A 6,312-nucleotide genomic window follows, 5' to 3' on the forward strand; every position below is an offset into this window, starting at 1 on the left:
TCACTGCAACCTCTGCCTCCTGGGTTCACGCCATTCTCCTGCCTCAGCCTCCTGAGTAGCTGGGATTATAGGCGCCTGCCACCTTGCCCAGCTAATTTTTGTATGTTTAGTAGAGATGGGGTTTCTCCATGTTGGTCAGGCTGGTCTCGAACTCCTGGTCTCAGGTCATCTGCCTGTCTCAGCCTCCCAAAGTGTTGGGATTACAGGCGTGAACCACCTCGCACTCAGTCCATTATCCTTCTTTTTTAACGTATTATACTGGAGGTGTTAGGCATCACAATTAGACAAACAAGAAAAATCAGAAGTCAAAAATTGGGAAGGAGGCCAGGTGCAGTGGTTCACGCCTGTAATCCCAACATTTTGGGAGGCTGAGGCGGACAGATCACATGAGGCCAGGAATTGTAGGCAAGCCTGGGAAACATGGTGAAACCCTGTATGTACTAAAACCAACAAAATTAGCTGAGTGTGGTGCATGCCTGTAATCCCAGTTACTCGGTGGCTGAAGCATAAGAATCACTTAAACCCGGGAGGCAGAGGTTGCAGTGAGTTGAGATTGTGCCACTGCACTCCAGCCTGAGCGACAGAGTGAGACTCAAAGGGGACAAAAAAATGCATTATGATTCATTCACATATTCACCTATAATAAAATTAACTGCTAAAAAATGAGGAAGATCTTTAGTGACACAGAACTCTGAGAGCTCTATTATCAAGTGGAAAAAAGTCAAGCACCAAAGTAATAATGAATGCAGCAACTCAGCATTTGTACAAAAAGGAGAAAAACATCTGTATTGGCTTACATATGCATATAACTTTTCTAAAAAGACAAATGAGGCCAGGCACGGTGGCTCATGCCTGTAACCCTAGCACTTTGGGAGGCTGAGGCAGGTGGATTGCTTGAGTTCAGGAATTCGAGACCAGTCTGGGCAACATGGTAAAACCCTGTCTCTACAAAAAATACAAAAATTAGCTGGGCATGGTGGCTTGCACCTGTACTCCCAGCTACTTGAGGGGGATGAGAAAGGAGGATCGCTTGAGCCTGGAGGTGGAGGTTGCAGTGAGTTGAGATGGCGCCACTGCACTCCAGCCTGGGTGACAGAGTGAGACCCTGTCTAGAACGAATGAACCAACAATCAAACAAATAAATAAATAAACAAATGAAATTCATACCAATGATTGCCCGTTGTGGAGTAATGGGAAATGGGAGGGAGACCTCACATTCTCATGGCATTTGATGCTTGCACCAAATGAATAACCCACCAGTAAATTAAAATACTACTTTTACAAAAAAGCATTTAACGTCTTCAAAAATAAATTTGCATTGAAGTATAAGGAGCTGGAGATTTGCTATGCAACCATTATGATGGTTTTATATTTTTGGTAATGTGAATGAATTACTAAATGTGCATTTACAATTAAAAGGGACAAACAACAGAAGAAAAAAATAAGTAGGCCTGGTTGGGCACCATGGCTTATGCCTGAAATCCCAGCACTTTAGGAGGCTAAGGTGGGAGGATCACTTGAGCTCAGGAGTTCAAGACCATCCTGGGCAACATAGTGAGACTCCATCTCAAAAAATTAATAATAATAATAAGTAAATCTGATACTGAAAAACAAAATTAAAATTTTTTATTTCGTATCTCATTAATGAAAAGAAATTTTTTAAATAACGACCCCTCATATAAGTACCAGCCACTTTGGGGTGTCATTTGATGATCAATCCCAACTGTGATTCCTCAGTCAGGAAAGAGGCTCATAGGCATATGAAACTGGTTCAAAGTCAAGCACGCAGGAAATAGTGAAGGTGCAATTTGAATTCAGGTATGTCTGACCACTGTGGTCTTTCTATGATACCATCCTGCTCTATACTCAACACAGGAGAGTATTGTACCCACTCATGAAAGATAAAATCCAGAGCAGGGTCCCTATTTCCCCAGTCCATGGACTGGTACTGGTCGGTGGCCTGTTAGGAACTGGGCTGCACAGCAGGAGGTGAGTGGCAGGTGAGTGAGCAAAGCTTCATCTGTATTTACAGCTGCTCCCCATCGCTCACATTACCACTTGAGCTCAGCCTCCTGTCAGATCAGCAGAGGCATTAGATTCTCATAGGAGTGGGAACTCTACTGCGAGCAGTGCGTGCTAGAGATCTAGGTTGCATGCTCCTTATGAAAATCTAATATCTGATGTCTGTCACTGTCTCCTATCACTCCCAGATGGCACCATTTAGTTGCAGGAAAACAAGCTCAGGGCTCCACCAGTTCTACATTATGGTGAGTTGCATAATTATTTCATTATATATTACAATGAAATAGTAATAGAACTACAGTGCCCAAGGCCAGGCACAGTGGCTCATGCCTGTAATCCCAGCATTTTGGGAGGCTGAGGCAGACAGATCACTTGAGGTCAGGAGTTCGAGACCAGCCTACCCAATGTGGTGAAACGCCACCTCTACTAAAAAATACAAAAATTAACCTAGCATGGTGGCGGGCACCTGTAATCCCAGCTACTCAGGAGGCTGAGGCAGGAGAATGGCGTGAACCCGGGAGGCGGAGCTTGCAGTGAGCTGAGATTGTATCATTGCACCCCAGCCTGGGTGACAGAGCAAGATTCTATCAAAAAAAAGAAGAATAGCAGCCATTCCTTCCTTGCCTTCAGTGTAAGTAGGAATGTTACTCGTTTTCTCCACTGAGTGCATTGGTTCTTGGGCTGGATCTTAACAGGCACACCTGGTTAATTTTTATATTTTTAGTAGAGGCGGGGGTTTCACCATGTTGGCCAGGTTGATCTTGAACTCCTGGCCTCAAGTGATCTGCCCGCCTCAACCTCCCAAAGTGCTGGGATCACAGGCCTGAGCCACTGTGCCGGCCTTATTTTTAGTTTTGGAGACAGGGTCTTTCTATATTGCCCACGTTGGTCTTGAACTCCTGGCCTCACATCATCTCTCACCTCTTTCTTCCAAAGCACTGGGATTATAGATGTAAGCCACAGTGCTCAGAAAATCAGTTTTTATTTTAAACACAAATACATTCTCATTACATTTAAAAAAAAAAAAAAGCCCTAATTGTAGTAAATGTCTTTATTAAATCAATTTAAAGAATAGATATGTGGTTTTAGCACTTCTCGTAAGTTAAAGCAGACCTACAAGGAATTGGGCTGAGGACCAATAAGCAAAGTAAAGTGTGACTGCTGTGTCATAGACACAGGCTTCCTCAGGAACTTAGGCCATTGAGGACCTGGCTACGTGTTCTCTGCCAGGCTGTGTCCTTCTGCTGGAGCTTGAAGTGCGCAGATCAAGAAGTGAGGACAGAAAAATGGATATAAGAGGAGGAGAGGAAGAACTAGCTGAGGCTCACCATTATGAGCTGGGGCCCAGGAGGACAGACAGCCCCCTTTGCCAGTTCTTGTTGCCCGTGACCTTGGCGGCATGGGTGTCCTGCAGGAAAAGGATCCCTTTGTTATGGAGCTAACCATGTATGTAGCTGACCAAAAGGTCGCAGAAGCCGAAAGAAGATCCAGGAGAATACAGAGCCATTGCAGGCCTTGGCTGCTGCCTCACGCCAATGAATTAAGGAAAAGGAGAAGAAAAAAAGAAGTAAAGGAAAAGGTTATTAACATCTGGTAGAGCTGAATCAAGTTCCTTTTCTTTCTTCTTTTTTTTTCTGTCCGACTTGTCTCTGACACAAGGTTGCTTTTCATCAAATCAAAATTCAAGCAAAAAAATCTGTGTTTTGCTGTAGTATGGGTATTGACTACAATGGATGTAGCCATTTCACACACTGGCTAGCAAGATACAGGTGTGTTTATTCTTCCCTTTCAGGGGACACGACTATATCTTCACAGTGGGCCACATGGAAGTCCACAGGGATCTTCTGGGGGAGTGGGCTTTGGGGAATCTTACCAGCTGTTACCCCCAGAAGTGGGCAAGCTTTGTTGGTTATTTAATATTCATTCAGGTTACAGTTACATACGCATCATCGTCCATTTAGTTACAGCCCCTAATTATACCACATTATTTTATCTTAGTAATTTCAGTTCCAAGAATAGCATTTGATAAGATATTTATGGTACTGTATTAAACACTTCATGCTAGATACCATACTGCTTCTGAATATTGCTAGATACCATAATGCTGTCTGAATATAAGAAGAGGAAACTTATATTGATGCTTATGATCAGTGAGCAGTGATACCGTCTCCAGTTTTAATATATCTTTTTGTTTACCATCACACCCAGTTTTTCTTATCTACTTTAGTAATTCCTGCACAACTATTTCTTTGAAAACAAATTACAACATGTTCTCAGGGAAGATACAAAAAAACAAAAACAAAAACCAAAAAAACTTAAATGCAAAGATTACAAGAAATGCTAAATTCCGTGAAAGTTTACGAAGTTCAAAAGAACACTTGTACCCACAAAGTAAAGATAAAGTTAAGTCTGAGTTAGGTAAGTAAGCTGAAGAATTAAGAGGCCCTTAAGCCACTTGGAAAGCACATGAAAGCAAAGAAGTGCCCCTTTTCTGTTAGATCATATATTCTTAGATTAATGATCAAGCTGATTAGTAATAAAGCAACATATCTGGAAAAGTATCCTCAGTCTAACACTACAGGACCCAATCATATAGTCATGATCTGGTTCCTTTAGTTAGGAAATGAGTCAGATATTTATTGAACCCTACAACAAATCTAGTGCTGTGTGCAGAAAGCTCAATTATTTTAATCAGCTTATTTTAATTCTGCAACAGTAAGTGAGGGAGAAAACTCTTAAATCATCTGATTTCTTTAGAAAGTACCATAAAGACACATGCACACGTATGTTTACTGCAGCACTATTCACAATAGCAAAGACTTGGAACCAACCCAAATGTCCATCAATGATAGACTGGATTAGGAAAATGTGGCACATATACACCATGGAATACTATGCAGCCATAAAGAAGGATGAGTTCATGTTCTTTGCAGGGACATGGATGCAGCTGGAAACCATCATTCTCAGCAAACTATCGCAAGAACAGAAAACCAAACACCGTGTGTTCTCACTCATAGGTGGGAACTGAACAATGAGAACACTTGGACACAGGAAGGGGAACATCACACACCAGGGCCTGTCATGGGGTGGGGAAAGTGGGGAGGGATAGCATTAGGAGATATATCTAATGTAAATGACGAGTTAATGGGTGCAGCACACCAACATGGCACATGTATACATATGTAACAAACCTGCACGTTGTGCACATGTACCCTAGAACTTAAAGTATAATAAAAAATTTTTTAAAAAAAGAATAATACTCCCCTAAGCTTTTTGGGTTCCAGTTTTTTATTAGCCTTCACCCCTCCTTATTGCCAACCTAGTTGTTTCCTATCACATAAATATTCCTACCATGTAAATCTAGGGTCCTATAATCTGGATCAGCTCAAGCACTTCTCCTACCTCATCAAGTTATGGAAAGTAACAACTTTCATTCAAGTGTTTAATACAGAGATTTAATGATGATTGGCTGATGCTGCATTTTAAGAAATTCTTGCCTATCATAAAATATGCCTTCAGTCTGAAACAGGCATCACATATTTCACTTGACACCTTATCAGTGCCATGCTGTGAATTGTATCAAAAAGAACTTCTGAAGCTGAGAGTACTACATAGGACTTCACAGTGAAATTAGATTTCTGCTGTACTAGAAGTTTCTTTAAATGTCATCATAGGTTCAAAAATTTTATTTTAGTGATATTAGTAAAGTAATATATGCTGGAGATATAAACATTTTATTCTTTCCCTTATTGTCTCAGTTTCTTTATTTACTTTAAATTTTATGTAAATATCTTTTCTTCTTTCTTTCTTTTTTTTGAGACTAAGTTTCACTTTTGTCCCCCAAGCTGGAGTACAATGGTGCGATCTCGGCTCACTGCAACCTCCGCCTCCTGGGTTTAAGAGATTCTTTTGCCTCAGCCTCCCGAGTAGCTGGGATTACAGGCACCCGCCACCACACCTGATTTTTGTATTTTTAGTAGAGACGGGATTTCACTGTATTGGTCAGGCTGGTCTTGAACTCCTAACCTCAGGTGATCCACCCACCTCGGCCTCCCAAAGTGCTGGGATTACAGGCATGAGCCACTGTGCCGGCCGTATAAATATCTTATAAAAGATTCAAGTGAGTGAAACAACTTTCTATGTAAATCTAGAACTAACTCCAGCTCCCTCTAGGATTACTTAAATCTCTCCTGTTTTTAAAGAAAACTTTTACTTATTTGATTTTCAACATTTGCTGTTGTATATTTGGTTGCCTCTTAGTAACTTTATCAGAGCTTAGGAGGAAGAAAG

Source organism: Rhinopithecus bieti, unplaced genomic scaffold (genome assembly GCF_001698545.2).
Source record: "Rhinopithecus bieti isolate Rb0 unplaced genomic scaffold, ASM169854v2 scaffold_52155, whole genome shotgun sequence".
Classification (NCBI taxonomy): domain Eukaryota; kingdom Metazoa; phylum Chordata; class Mammalia; order Primates; family Cercopithecidae; genus Rhinopithecus; species Rhinopithecus bieti.